Raw genomic sequence first — 15,492 nt, 5'->3', positions numbered from 1 at the left:
GCCACGGCTCACTGGCCGTGGGAGATTAACTTCTCTGAGCCTCGGTGTCCTCGTGGGGCGGTTGATGATCATCACAGAGCCTGTTTCAGAGACGTTGCTCAGGAAGCGCCCAGCATAGCCCCCAACCCCTTCGGCAAGTGGCAGGTTTTACCATTGTGCTGGAACTTCCAGCCCATTCTGAACACAGACCCTTGCTCGTGCCAGACTTGCCACTCACGAGGAAGGGGTGGGAAATGGCTTGTGCCTTTGTTTCCCCAACAACTTTACCGAAAGATCCCCCTTCCAGGCTACTTTGCCCTCAACCCCCTGCCCATGCTCCAGAGTTTCCAGTCAACAGCCAGGTTTCAATATTTCTAGAATCCTGAAAACTCTCAATATGTAAAGATGCTTCTGTGGGCCTTGGAAGCGTCTATAAATAAGGAGGAGCTGGGATGAGGTTTTGCCTCCTGAAAGGAGACTCAGCTTTACCTCCTCCTGGATCCCTCTCCCCATTGGCAAAGTTGCAAAAGGCCTTTTAGCAGAGCTGGTGGATTAGCTCGTGGGCACTTTCGGGGAAGGAGCCCAGGGAAGCAAGTCACCCACGACACCACTTCCTACAGGGAGGGTCTGAGTCAGTGGTCTTTGGCCCTCGCTGCCCACTGGAATCACCTGGGGAGCTTTGAAAGCATGGATGCCCGGAACCCACCCTGCAGGGCTGACTTCCTCGGTAGGATGGTGATCCAAGGAGCAGTGGGTCTTAAAATCTCCCCAGGTGACTCTCATGTGCAACCAGGGCCAAGAACCACAGGCTCAAGGGCTGTAGTGGGCAGAATGGTGAGAGAGAGAGGAGTGAGGGGCAGATCCTCATGTGCTCCTGCAGGAGGCACAGAACCAGGATTTCTGGGGAGAGGGTTCTTGGGCCCAAGTTGCAGGACGGGCTTGGATAAAGTCAAGTAGGGCCACCTGGATTGGCTTCAGCGTGGAGGGTACAGGAACGCCACCCCAGTTCCCAGAGCTTAAGCCTCCGTCTGAGCTGAGAACTCAAACCCATCACCTCCTCCCACCGTGGACATGTGCCCCGGGGCCCGAGCCTGCGTGGTGACGCCGAGCACACGGGGCAACGTCTCAGCTAGAGCAGCCCGGGCATGACCTTCTAGCTCTCCGTCACCCTGTTTCATCCCTCTGACCTTTACTGAGAACTGCCTTCGTGTCAGGCACTGTTCTAGATTTGGAGACACAGCCAAGAAGAAGAGGACACTTGCCCTCAAGGAGCCACGGTCTAGCCAGAGAAACGAACAATACCCAGGGGATCAAATAAAAAAGCAAGAATGTTTCCAGCAGTGATAAGTGTTCCGCGGACAATCACACAGCAGTCCCCCCATTAAGATGGAGATTATAATAAGACCCAAGGCCGATGGGAAGGGTAAATTAAATAATTCATGAAAATAGGCATGGCACGGTAACAGGCTTCTAGCAGGTGTTCCGACTGTAATTCCACTCACCATCCCCGTCATGCAACAGCGCTTGGTAAAGAGAATCAACGTGGCATCAGGAAGAATATCAAGGACAGAAAAGTAATTTGGAGAAAAGCAATGGAGGGTAGAGTATAAGGCCTTCTCCGGCCCAGTGGGAGGCACCAGGATCAGCGCTGGGCCCAACGGGGTTAGCATTTCCCTAAACATCAATCTCCTGTCCTCACACAGCTTAGGAGGCCCGAAGGGTCCTCATTAGCCAGGCCACTCTGGGTGAGCTCTCTGCTGCCGTCCCATCAGAGATAAAATCGGGAAATCTGCATTCAACGGACAACCGTCCATGAGCGGAGGGGAGCCCAGGCCTCCACACAGAACAGGGCCTCAGACCTGCCTTGTCTGTAGGCTGTGCTGGTGGCCAAAGGCGGGCGGTCCGACCCCAGGGGATGGAGTCTGGGAAGTGGCCAGATGAAGGTTTACCCACGCGGGCAGGTCCTGCGGCGTCCCCAGCGCTTGAACCGGTCTGGCCTGCAGCTGTGCTCAGGTCAGGTCTGTGGGGGGCAGGGGAGGCAGGGGGGGCCGGGGGGGTCGGGGGGCGCTGGTGCGCACTCTCGGCCAGCTGCGCTCTGTGACACGGCAGACAGGCGGTCACGTCCATGCACTGACTGGGGGGCCGTGAGGAAGGGGCTGAGACGGGGCCTTCCCCCAGGAGGTCTGCAGGGGGCAAAATGAAGGGCAGGAACCCCGATGTTTTAAAGGAAAGGACTCCTTTCAAGATAAGCTGAAAGAAAAAGTGACCTCACTTCATAAGCAATGTGGAAAGGGGAAACCGTGGGGGTCTGGCTCAGGCTCCATGGGCAAGAGACCCCGAGGAGACCTGCATACGTCTCCCAGTGGGAAGGCCTGGCCACAGGGGGGTGCACTCCAACATAGCACAGTGGGTGGCGGGGGGGCAGCCCTGCTTTTCTCCCCGTGGCTCCTGGCACCAGTGAGTGGCTGGGTTGCAGGCCCACCCAGGTCTGTCCCGGCTGCGCTCGCCTCGGTGGAACGAATGAGCAAACCAGTGAGTGAGCATGAAGCCCGGGAATCCTGCCTCTTCACATATGGGGCTGTGGTCCAGCTGTGGCCTGACTCGCGGGGCGAGCTTGGGCTCGTCCTCCCTCTCTTGGCCTCACGTTCTTCCCGTGTTTAAGTTGACAGACTCCTTTTGGCTGTCCTTTCCTTGGTGACCGTCCGGCCCCACGCCTCATTAGCCTAGGTCGTGGGATGGGGGCGGGGTGGGGCTTCTCCAAATCAAGTCACCAAAACTCAAGACCCCAACTAAGTAGATCCCGTTTTTTCAGGCTTTTTATTTCAAAGCCATGACCCTCAGGAGCCAAGGGTGCAAGGGACCCATCCGGGACAGGAAGTAGGTCTGGGCTCCGTCTCCTGGGCTGTTTGGATCCTGAATCCACTCTTTCCTAGGCATAGCCTGTTTTCTCGGCAGCCCGGAGAGAGACAGAAAGTACGCATGGTTATCAATTCATCATCCAACAGAAATAAAATGCCTCTCAGGAATGCATTTCAAACCTCGATCCTGCGAGCCCGGGGTCACGAGTTCCTGTTGCTTACAGACCAGTGTCACGGCCCCATTATGGAGGATTTGCGTGGGCCTATTGGGCACACTCCTGCGGGCATGAGGCCACCAAGCAGAAGGGCGGGGCTGCCATGATCCCCGTCTCACAGATGAAGAAGCTGAGCCTCACAGCAGCTCTCCTGTGACCAAGGTCACACGCCTAAGAGAGGGGGACAGCCGGGATTTGAAACCGGTTGCCTGGGAGCCCAGTTTCCCGCTCTACTCTTCTTGCATCTAAGTGTCCAAGGTGGATACTGTCAAGGCCCCTTTCTCCAGTTCTTACCTGGGTCCCACCCACTTGCATAAGTGCCTAAGGACAGCAACCCTCTAACCGAGAGCCAGCCTCTAACCCAGGCCACCTGACCCCAGTGATGGAGCCCTTTACCCACGATAGACACCCTTTCTCCCACTCAGTCCTTCCCAATACACATAGGCTAGGTGGCGTGAGAATTTGGAAGTCAATACCTCTGTGAGTATTTAGAAGTTTTAGCAGAACTTAAACAGAAGCCCTGGAAAGAATGCTGGCATTTTCTGCCCTAGAGGGCTTTCTCCCTTGACTCTGTCCAGGGCAAACAGAACCCTTATAGGAATGAGGCTTTATAAATAAAGGCCCGATTTTATTTCACTGCCTAGAAATCTGAGGGAGGGAAAGCATCTGAGAGGGGTGCTTTCAATGCTGGTGACATAGCCCAGGAGAAAGTTTACTCAAGAACACAAGAGTTAAGGAGAAACACACGATGATTTATCACTGCTCCCCACCCTCACCCATCCTCTGGCCAATGTGTGATTTATCTGTGTACAAATATCAACGGGGTGTCTCCAATGGGACAAGATGATTCCATTCTTTGGGTTTAATACTTTCCTTATGTGGTTTAAATCCTTCCAGTTCAAGAGCCACTCCTCAGAGACCAATGGTCCTTGAGCGCAGGGTTGGCAAATGTGAGGTTGGCCAGGAGACTCAGCACTGTCTTGGACTTTCAGGAACTTCCCTTTAGATGAAAACCCAGCAAGGTAGGGAAAACTGCTAGAACCACTTAGGAAGAGTTGCCTGACGGAGGCTTTTCAGATCTCTTTGAGAGGAGAGATTGCACTTCCTTGCAAGAAGGGTACCTGTCCAGGTAACAGCTGAATCGCCTCGTTACACTGAGGGCCTCATGAAAAGGCTCTCACTCAGGGAGCCGGGACCACCAACTCTTTGAAGAAGAGAGACGGCCACATTCAAACTGATTTGACCTTGCAGGGCAGGATGCTCAGAGCCGGCCGCCCGGCTAGGGTTTAAGAGCAGATTGTTTCCAGAAAGAAATGAGGCAGCTCTTTGAGCCTGGGGCCAGAGGTGACTTTTTTCCCTCCCTCGGATTTCTAGGCAGTGAAATAAAATCGGGCCTTTATTTATAAAACCTCATTCCTATAAGGGTTCTGTTTGCCCTGGAAAGAGTCAAGGGAGAAAGCCATAGCGGACGGGGGAGTAACCTGGCTTGCAGGTAGAGGGGGCGAGGCACAGAGAGCAAGTTACTCACCCTGGGTCACAAAGCCAAGCAGTCTCCAGGTGATAGGAGTCCAATCTGTGTTTCTGGAACATTCTGGAACATTCTGGAACATTCATCTTTCCCTTGGAGGGGGGTTTCCCAACCACACCATTGACATTTGGGCTGGATGTTCCTTGTGGCGGGGGGCTGCACTGTGTATTATAGGAGCTTTAGCAGCATCCCCGGCCTTGGCTGCTTGACCATAGCCCCACCCCACCCCAGTGGTGACTACCACTCCAGAAAGGCCCCATTGTGCCTGCTGAGAACCACTTGCCTAGAGGATAGGGTGGCTCTCTCCGTGTGTCTTGTTTGAAGAGCATAGGGCCTAGACCTTGGTTCTCTTGATTTTCTATTTCTTTTAATTATTCATTAAACAAACATTCCCTGGGGGCCTCGTGGTGGGGGGGTGGTCCCTGTGGGAAGTGCATGCAGTGTGCGGGGACCCCGAAGGTGGGCGGCTCAGACATTGCATCTGCAGGAGGCAGACCTTGGGCCTGCAGCTCTCCCCTCCTCGGGCCACATTCTCCTAGAATCGTGACATCCCTCACCCCTTCCCCCAGCCTCCTTCTTCCTCATCAGCCCTCTGGCCGCTCCCTGCCCTAGGGCACGCTTTCCTAGCGCAGAACAGCACCACCCCGTTCTTACTAGGAGGAGGAGAACTTTTCACTGGACCAGGCTCCCTGCTAAGCTCTGTATGCACACCCCACAAACACGAGCCCCATAGCCCTGCAGGGTGGGGCTCAAGGTTCCACTTCCCAGAGGAGACCCCATACCCCCACGGCGACACCAGGCCTGCCCTCTGTGCCCCGCCCCCACTCACTGGCCCTCTCTGTTCTGCTCTGTCCCACCCAGGAAGGGCTTCCCACTGCACGTGGTGACCCTCCATGGGGCAGGAGGGGAGGCGACCTCTGTGGCCCCCAGGAGCAGCCTCACCTGGGCTGGATGAGGGATGTCCGGCTGGTCCATCAACATCCCGGCCTCCTCATCCCAGGGGCCCTTGCTCTGCTCCGCCCCCCGGGGTCCTCAGTGGAGGGGAGCCTGGTGCCCATAGCGGTGACCTCTATCCACTGTCTGCCCTTCCCTGCTCAGGCCCCCACGCCCCACCGATGCTTCCTGGGAGGGACTCCCAGAGAAACCGCCTCCCTGGCTGGGTCAGGGTCGGCCTCTGGGGGGGGCGCAGACGAAGAGCCAAACTGCACCTGTCCTCCCCACCTGCCAGTGGCGCCCTCACACGTCCTCCACACGCTGCCTGCCTCTGAGCATCTCTGTCACCCCGCGGGCCCCACGGTCACTGCGGAATCATACCAGGTTCTTGTCCTGTGCCGCCCTCCCCTGTCACACGCCGCCTCTCTCGCTTTTGTCCAGCCACTCCGGGCCTCCTGAAGCATGGGCACCCTCAGGGCCTTTGCGTGCTGGCCCCACAGCCTGGAATCCGTCCCCCCAGGCCAGCACGCGGCGGCTGCTTCGCCTCTCCGCCTCCGACCCCCGCGCGCATCTCACGCAGCCTCCCCGGACCAGCAGCCCTGCTCCGTCCCGTCGCCCGGCTTTGCTGCGTCCACACTCAGCTCTCTGCATGTGTGTATCTGTCGTCTGCTTCTCCTGCCTCCGACACGCCAGAGGTGAGCCCCACGAGGGCAGGAACCTCACCCACCTTAGTCACTGCAACATCGCCATGGAGCCCAGGGCCTGGGAATGGTAGGGTTTGAAAGATGCTTATAGGAAGACTGACAGCGCAGATCATGGATGGGCGGGGGGGGGGGGGGGGGGGGAGGGGAGGGGGCGGGGGGGGGCTTGAAAGGGAGCACTGTGAGTTTCTCTGCATTCCCAGGACCCCAGCCAGCGGGCCTCGAGTGTCCACAGGAGCCTGTCCTGGGCACTGGGCGCCTGGTCCTCATGCCAGCTGGAAGCGGACAGCCGCGAACCAGGAGACACTGGCAAAGACTTGGCGTGACTCCCTCTGTGTCTTCCCGTCGTGCAGGAGGCCCCCCAGCTTTGAGCAGGACACCAGCACTTGGCGGTGTTCCAGGAGAGGAGAGGGGCAGAAATCCAGCCCCACTGGACAGCTGAGGATCTAGGGAAATGCATTTAAAATAGCTATTCTGGCAGCTGCCTGCAGATTACTTTTTCCTTGCAGACTGGATGGCTTTAATAAAAAATGAGAACTTCTCCATCTGCTCTTTAAAGATAAGCCCCCAGTTCCCCAAATCGGTAAGCGACAGAGGCCCAAGGGGCTCGGGTAGTCTGGGAGGCGCGTCAGGCCGGTGACAGAGCCGATTAGCCAGGATCCGGATTGGGCGGCTCTGGAGGCTGTAGGGGCCTCCCAGCTATGGGACGGGAAGCGGAGGCCAAAGAGTAGGACTTGGGTAATTAAGATGTCATTTAGTCCTGTGATCGCCCCCTTGGACCCCCAGGGCCACGCTCCAGCCTCTCTCCTTTCCAGCTGTCGGATGGGAAATGGCCTGGTCACCACGGGACCAAGAGTGGTCCCAGGGCTCCCCCAGGAAGCAGCTTGGCGGACCCCCTGCTGGAGCAGGTCCCACTCCACTGGAGCAAGATTAACCACCAGGAAAGGGGGCGTGTGCACCCCAAAAGACATGGCTGGTGGAAAACCCCAAATGCTGCCTTTCACAGCAACTCTTCTCCAGTTATTAGAGAAGGAGGGGGTGGATGCAGGCTCTGTGGGGCCTGATGCTTACGCTGTTGGAGGCCTTTGCTGAGAAAATGAAGATAAAATTGTGAACACAGAATTGCTAGAGCCCTTCCTAGGACCTTGGAAGTGAGCGGCCCTGGGCCCCAAGCTGCGTGGGACTTCACAGTATGTGTGTTTGCACACGCGCGTGTGTGTTGTGTGTATACGTGTGCGTGCAGTGCACAGCGCGGTCTTTCCACCTGAACCTTCTTTGGTTGGGGTTGTAGACACAATATATAATAAGTGAGATGTATTGCTGTGTGCCGGTTCTCGCCTCCTGACCCGGCTTCCTGCTCCGGCCCCCGGAATCGAGGACTACCCCTTGCCAACCATGTCTCAGAATTTGGTAATGCAGAATCGGAAGGGTAGTGGACAGAAATCGGATGGGAAAGGCAGAAGGGGAGAGAGGAGGACCTGCCCAGAAAAGCCAAGTTTGTCTACATGAAAAGAATAGAGATTTGGTGGACAGGAGAGAGTTTATCCCTCAACAGGCAGCGAGTCCGAGAAAGCCTGGAGCTTCTAGAAGGCCAGCTCTCCAGAGTGGATGTGGTCTGCCTCGTCATGTTGTTGGTCACGAACAGGATCCTCTGATGTTCTTTGAGAGACACCAGTAACTACCTGACTGCCTGCTATTGACTTGTGGCTGTAGGCACCAAATCTGACTCTTGTATCAGTGGGCAGCATGGGGAGTGGGATTTTACAGGGCTGCACTCTACCCCAGGAGGAATTCTGTGTGCATGTATCCACACGTGTGCACATTTGTGCCCATGTGCATGCATACATGTGTATGGATATGAAAGGTAAAGTACCAGACCTCAGGGCTTGATGAGCCACAAAGCATCACCCATCTATTTTCCCTTTTATGGTCTTGAGATATCACTCAAACTTGGAAATGAGGGGGAAAGATTATTATGTGTTCTTCCAGAATCATACTAGAACAATGTCTAACGTGCCCGAACAAAAGTGATCTGATTCTCGGATGTAACTTTGCGTGACTTACCATTTACCCTTGTTTAGAGCCCAGATTAGAAAAGTGACTTGTTAACTTGGAGAAGATTGATAAGTTGACAGTGATTGTCCAAAAGAGATGCAAATGATTAATGGTCAATAGAAAAGATAACCTCAGTTTACCTTTTTACCCCCAATAAGACATAAGACACGAACCAGTTTTATATCTTTTTTATGGTTTGCTTCTGCCACTTTTGAACCAACTTCATCATCCTGCTAGTTCCCTCATTCGTGAAAAAATTACTGTGATGTATTCTCCCTGTGTGCTTCTCTGAGAGTTATGCTTTTGACTTTTTGAATATTTTACTTTGACATAAGTGTCCTTTCTCTAGTCTCTTTGGCAGGCAGTAAACTGATTTTATACCCCCTAAGTTATTCCAAATGAAAAGGCCCGACTTATGGCATATGAACATCATTCTCCTGGTTCTATCTCCTTTTTAATCCCTGATTTTTTTTTTTAAGAACCCAAGTTGTGGTTTCAAATGTAATCCAAATAACCTCTTGCTCTACAAGGCTCCATGTTGACTAGTTGAAGCACACAGCTAAATAATCAAAAGATACTTGCATTTTCAAAGGACATTTAAGGGATCCAGATCGCAATTCACAAGACACTTCTGAGAAATGCACTCTGCCTTCTCTGCAATTCTGTCATGCCCAGTATTGCTTCAGAGGCCCTCATTCTCACTGCTTCAGCCTTCACACGCCGCGCTCATGCTCCCGGACATGCTCCTCAGCGACTTATGTTAACAATACTTTTGATTGCAAGCAATAGAAAACTCAACTATAAGAATATTTATTGTTCACTTAAACAGGTATATATGGTCATAGGGATGGTTTAGACACTCAACAATAGCATCAAGGATCCAGGCTTTGCCCCTTCATATAGCCAGTTTTGTCCTCCAGCTTGTTGCCTCATTGTCACCAAGTGGCTACCACAACTCCAAACATCATGCCCTTGCATGCAGCATCCCCAGCAGGAAGACGAGGGCAGAGACCAAAAACCTTCTCCCCAAAAGATCTGGCCTTTTTATTCAGGAAGAAAATTGTTCCCAGATGTAACCCAGTAGAATTTTTCCTTTCTCCTCATCATCTAAAACCGGATCACACGACCACTCCTAGTTATAAGGGAGGCTAGGAAAGCAAGCATTTGACAAAGTAGAAAAGAATCATCATGGCTGGCTGAGACCAAAACTCAACTCATTCCGTGGGACAAGTGGGGATCTGCGTCCAGCCTTAGGCTGAGCACTCACATATTGATCTATTTCTAATGAACACATGCCACTGGTACCATTGTTTTCTGATTTATGCAGGAGGGATGAAGAAGGTCAGAGAAGTTAAGTGGCTCGTAAGGAAGTGGCTAAGCTGAGATTTGGCTCAGGTCACTATGACTTCAAAACCTGTTTCCTTTTTTAAACCCTTAATACCTTATTTTTTGTTTTAGCAAGAGGAGGGCATGGAGAGAAAGTTCAATGGCTGGGTGAGGCACCTCCCAGGCTGTGATGCCAAGACCCCTGGGAACCTTGCATGGGCATCTGGTGGCCCACCCCTCACAAGGCCTGGGTCCCCAGCTCTGCGTGTCCTGCCTTCCTGGTAGGCTCTTTCTCATGCCTCCTGCTTTTTGAAGGGGGTAGATTCCATGCCATCACCGTCTAATTCAGAGGGCTCCGTAGCATCCCTCAGCGTCAGAGGTGAGACGGATCCTCCGAGATGCTCTTGTCCTCAGGGCCAGCAAGGATGGATGGTGTGTGACTGTCAATATCAGGAGGGGAAGGGAAATATCAGAATCACTCTGGGCCCCGTTGGGGCTGAGTTCTGATGGTCTTGACGGGACTGTGTTTTGGGAGGCCCGGTCACTGTCAGGGCACACAAAATGCAATGGGGACATGGCTAAGCTCTGGTGGCACTTCCTTCTGCTCCATCAGCCCAGGAAGAGGAGCAGGGCGCCCATGAAGAGCGCCAGGTTAGAGATCTGGGTTCGAGGCCCTGTGCCACTCCTCACCGATCAAGTGACCTTGGGTAAATCCTTTCCTATCGCGAGCCCGTTTCTCCACCTGTAAAATGGAGGTGGGTAACAGTGGTACCCCTTCACTGGGAAGCCGCAAATTTGAAAGAATGGATACTCAGAAAGCTTTCTGTAGTGCAGGGAATGCCATTCAGAAATTTACCACCATTACTACCGCAGCTAAACACTTCCTGGCGGTTGGTTTTAGGTTAGACAAACCATTCGATCAATCACCCAAAGCTTTTCCCACCCTGCCCCTCCTTTCTCTCTTTTCTGTGTCCTGAATCCGCTCTTTCAGCCGCTCCTGTGGGTGGTGGTATCTGTCCCTCCTGCGAAGATGTGCTGGGTGTGGCAAGCAGAACAACCCAGACTCTAGAATCCTCCAGAATCTTCCAGAATGCCAGTCCCCCAGCTCACTCGTGGTCAGACCTTGGGCGAGGCGCTTTACTTCTCTACACCTCCATGTTCTTTTCTCCTGTGGGAGGGGTGATTTGGGGAATGAAGTGTGATCCCACCTAAGAGCCCCCTGCCCAGGTCCCGGCCCCTCCCTGGATCTCCATGAAGGTCAGTGCTCTCCCCTCTCAGGACAGGACTCCTCACCAGGTGAGATTGGGTCCCACGGTCTCTGTAAGACATGACTGAGTGGAGGACGAAATGACCAAGCGGGTCTGGGAGAGGATACTGGGGGTGTTAGTTTTTAATAAACGGGGAGAGCGGCACTGCACATGGGAGGGGAGGCGGGAAGGCCGCAGCCACTTAGGGAGTTGCTTCCCGAAGTTGTTGACTCACCAGGGAGCTTTCCCCAAGGTTCCCCACATTCTGTAGGCCTCGCCTGGGGGTGCTGGGATTGGGGAAGACCTGGGCGGGGGGCTTGTCTTCCACACCCAGCCCCAAGGGCATGTCTCCCCGCCTCCCACCCACCCACCCCGCCCCCTGTGAGCGAGCAGATTTATTTGCATGGGAATGAAAAACTCCCTGCTGACCTCTCCACTACGTTTTCCTCACTTGTGCCACTCAGGGTTTTATAAAAGCCCTTGAATTAAACATGCTGTGTTTTGGACTCAGGAGGAAGGGGGGAGGAAGTGAGGGCGGATGTCCTCTGGGCCGTCTGCCCTGCAGTCACCACCCGAATCCCCCACCTGCCAGCCCAGGGAGCCTCGCCTCGCCCCCTGAGCCTGCCTGGCATTTATCTGCGCCCTCCAGCCCGGCCCACGCTGCCCCCTCACTGGAGGCTGGGCACGGTGATAGCTCGTTGAATGATTTTATGCTTTTTCTGTACAGGACATTTTTAATGCAGGTGTTTACATGCTGGGGAGAAATTCTCTGAAGGAGGAATAATCTCTGTTCGTCCTATCATGTCCCCTATCCGGAGTTGCACTGGCCCAGGTGGTAACCCATACATATGCCTGTTTCAATCGTAATGGAAATTAAATTAAATTTAAAATTCTCCTCCCAGTCACATTGGCCCACATGTGGCGAGTGGGTACCAAATTGGACCATGTGGATGTAAAGGCATTTACATGATCATGGAAAGTTCCATTGGACAGCACTGGACTTGAGGAAGGCCCTGGGTTTTTTTGTTTCTTTTTTTTATTCGGTATTTTATTAGTGCTTTTTTAGTAACAAAAGTAACAACTGTTTGTCCTAAAGCACTTAGAAAATACAGAATACCATGAAAGAGCAAAGAGGGACTTGGGTGTAGCTGTGGGCTCGGCGGCGTACTGAGTCCCTGAGCACTCGCAACAGGGACCCACCATCGTCACCTCGGGCACTCTGTTGCTCAGCTACTGACCGTCCCCAAGGAGGGGCAAGGAAGAGAGGAAGGAACGAAGAGGACACTTGAAACCTCCTGCACCATTTGAGGTATTTTGTAAAGGGCAGCCAGTGGGCAGGGCAGCCTGGGAATGTAGCTCCCAGAGGAAGGGGGGGTGGGTGTGGGGCAGTCCCCGGGGGCCTGTGGACTGAAGTGGGGTCCCCCAAATTCATATGTCGAAGCCCTAACCCCAATGCACTGTCTTTGGAGGTAATTAAGGTTAAATGAGATCGTAAGAGTGGGGTCCTAATTCAGTAGGACCAGTGGCCTTGATAAGAGGAGGGAGAGAGACAGGGCTGTTGGCTCCAGCTCCTCGGTCTGCAAACCCGGACTGATCTCTGACTCCCAGCTGCCAGGACGGTGCAGAAATACTCTTCTGCTGTTTAAACTCCCCTCGTTCTGTGGTCTTTTGTGATGGCAGCCCAGGCTCACACAGACATTCTGCAATTCTGGAAACCCAGCTCCACAAACTGGCCACGCTGGGCAGAATCACGGCCCCCAGAGACGTCCGCTCCACAATCCCCAGAACCGGGGGGCGGCTTTGCAGTTGGGATTAAGTGGAAGATCTCAAGGTGGGGATGCTCCTGGACGATCCAGGTGGGCCTAGCAGCAATCACAAGGGTCCTCATGGAAGGAAACGGAGGTGACAGTGTCAGCGACAGAGCAGGGGTCCTCGCGATGCCATCGCTGGCTTTGAGCTTGGGGGAGGGGGCGCTGAGCCAGGGGACTCGGCAGCCTCGCAAAGCTGGGAAAGGAGGAGATAGGGGCCTCCAGAAGGAAGGGGTCCACCGGCTCCTTGATTTCCGGCCGGCGAGACCCATGTCAGACTTCTGACATCCGGAACTGTAAGAGAATAAATCTGTGCGGTTTTAAGCCGCTAAGTGTGTGGTAATTTGTTAAAGCAGCTGTAAGAAGTCTACACCAGAAAGTCTATATGTATAGACAGCACACTTCAGAGTGTGGTCTTTTCTGGCGAGACCGTCCGTCTCTGTGTTTGGTGCTCATTTGCTCAGTGAATAGACAGCTCAGCCTTTGGTCTTCCCAGCAGACCCGGTGGTGGGGACGGTGAAGTGGCTAAGATGGCAGATTTGAAAGCCACGCAGCCCTGAGTCTCCCCCACCTGCTATAGCTGTGTGACCTTGGAAAAGCTACTTGCCCTCTCTGATGCCTAGGCTTTCCGCCCCCCCCCCCCCGGCAGCTGCAAAGTTGGGCTTTCTGTCCTCGGCGGGCGTTCCTTGATCATTGGCCACACACCAGGTGCCGTTCCAGGGGCTGGGGAGGCTGTGACATTCTAGGAACCGAGCTCCTGACCTTTGTGGAGCCCACGCTCTGGCAGGTTCGGGGGTAGAATGTCACTCAGGCACGGGACCAGGTCCGCTGCAGGCGTTCAAGCGACTTCCTCACTGAAGGGACCACAGCAATTTCAGTGTCTCACTAAAGTTGATGTGAGCAGGTGCAGGTGGGAGCTGGAGTCTGGGTTTCGTACCCCGGGCCCAGGAGTGGGGGGCTGCAGAAAGGGCTCCCCTGTCTAATGCAGTTCAGCTTCTAGGCTCTGTTTCTTTTTAAGGTACAAAGAATCCCCGAAGTGTGTTAGGCTCTGACAGACCCATTGCGGGTTGCATGGACAGCGAGACCTTGGCCGCCCAGCCCCGTGGGCCTCGTTCCCTGACTCAGCCTGAGGTTCCCAGGAAATGGCCTTCCTGGGTTTCTCTCCCTCCCCACGGGTGAGGCTGCCAGACCTCAGTAATTTTGGGAAATCACTGGAAATATTCCAAGAACAAGAGCAAGCCTTGCCTCTCCCAGGCCCCTGATGGGCCTGGCTCCCAGCAACAGAGGCATGAAGCCGAAAGCCTGGGGTCAGTCTCAGGGCCAGGGGATTTGTGGGGGAACAGGGCCATTCGCTGGGGGCCAAGGGCCAAATGAGCCACCACATATGTTTGCTTTGGCCAACTCGGTTTTTGAAATCAGAAAAAAAAAAAATGACACTGACCCCCAGTTTCTAGCTTCCTTTGAAACTAGAATGGGGGTGGGGTAGGACCATTCCCCCTGCTGCTGTCCTCGTGGCCCCCGCAGCCCCTGGGTCCCCTGGGCCTCTTCTCTCCTTTATGTGACCTTGTTGGCAGTTGACTTTCTGGCCGTTGTTCTAAGACAGCGGTTCTCAGTCACAGTGGTTTGGCCGCTGGGGGCCTCGGGCAATGTCTGGAGACATTTTCAGTCTTCACAGATGGGGGGCTGGGGCTGCTGTGGCATCTAGGGGATTGAGGCCGGGACCCTGCAAGGTCCAGGGTAGCCTTGCAGCAGGGAGTGATCCCGCCCCAGGGCCTGATGGAAGAAGATAGGTCTTACTTTGCAGAGCTTGAGGCAAGGCTTGGGTCCAGACAGTCTTGTAAACATGATCCCACCAGCAGAGGGGAATGAATGGGGACACTGAGGTAAAAGAAAAGAGAGGAAAGAAAGCCAAGGGTAGTCCCCCAGCGGGGTCTGCTGTGGGGCGCCTGGCTCGGGCACCTGGGGTCCCCGGGGATGCGGATGTGCTCAGAGCCCACCCCACAGGAACAAAGTGGGCGGACATTGACCACCAGCTCCTCTCTGCTGGATGAGGGTGGTCTCCCCGGACCCTTGAGTCAGGGCTGCATCTGCTCACCTTGAGCCGGGAGCCTGGCAGTGGGTGGCCTTGATCACAGAGCCCTGTTCCCCGGCCACAAACCCTGCCAGCACGAAAGCCCCCTCTGGTCCACGGCACTCGAGCCCGGGACATCAGACCCAAGTCAGGGGAGAGCTGGGGGGAGAAGCCACACCTGAGCTTAGCTCTGCTGTCCATGAACTCAGCGACTACCCTGTGCCTGCCCTGCCACATCCTGACTCAGAAACCCCCTGTTCTTGAATCTTCCAACCAAGAAAATGTGATACAGAAGAGAAAGCATCGCAGGCTGGCCTCCAGTACTGGGGGACCCTGGGGCTCATGGCCCCCGGAACTTGCTGAGTTTCTTTAACTGCAAAATTCAGCCTTTGCTGACTTTGAGTTCAAGCAGGTAAGGAGCACTCAACTTCAAATATTGATCTGTTCAGTGCAAACAAAGGAAACTCTGTTCCGATGGCTCTAGCCAAACGCACAACTTTCTGTTCAGAAATTCCAGAGGTTCTCACGGTCTGCCTGTGCTCCCCCTTCTACCCCCTGTCTGCAGGAATAGGCTGGAGCTGCACTTCCTGGGTCAGGGGACCCTGGTCCCCAGGAATGCTGATGCCTGCCATCTTGCTGGTGGACCAGGAAGCCGGTTCCCCACACCACCCTGGGAGCAGGGCCTTCAGCATCCTTGAGCCTCCAGGGAGGTAGAAGGAAGAGGCTCTCGGCCTGCGAAGGCTGCCCATTCTTCACTTGGAAATATCATCA

Source organism: Neomonachus schauinslandi, chromosome 10, assembly GCF_002201575.2.
Source record: "Neomonachus schauinslandi chromosome 10, ASM220157v2, whole genome shotgun sequence".
In the NCBI taxonomy this organism is placed as follows: domain Eukaryota; kingdom Metazoa; phylum Chordata; class Mammalia; order Carnivora; family Phocidae; genus Neomonachus; species Neomonachus schauinslandi.
The sequence above is the reverse complement of the archived record's forward strand: the minus strand, read 5'-3'. Positions refer to the sequence as shown.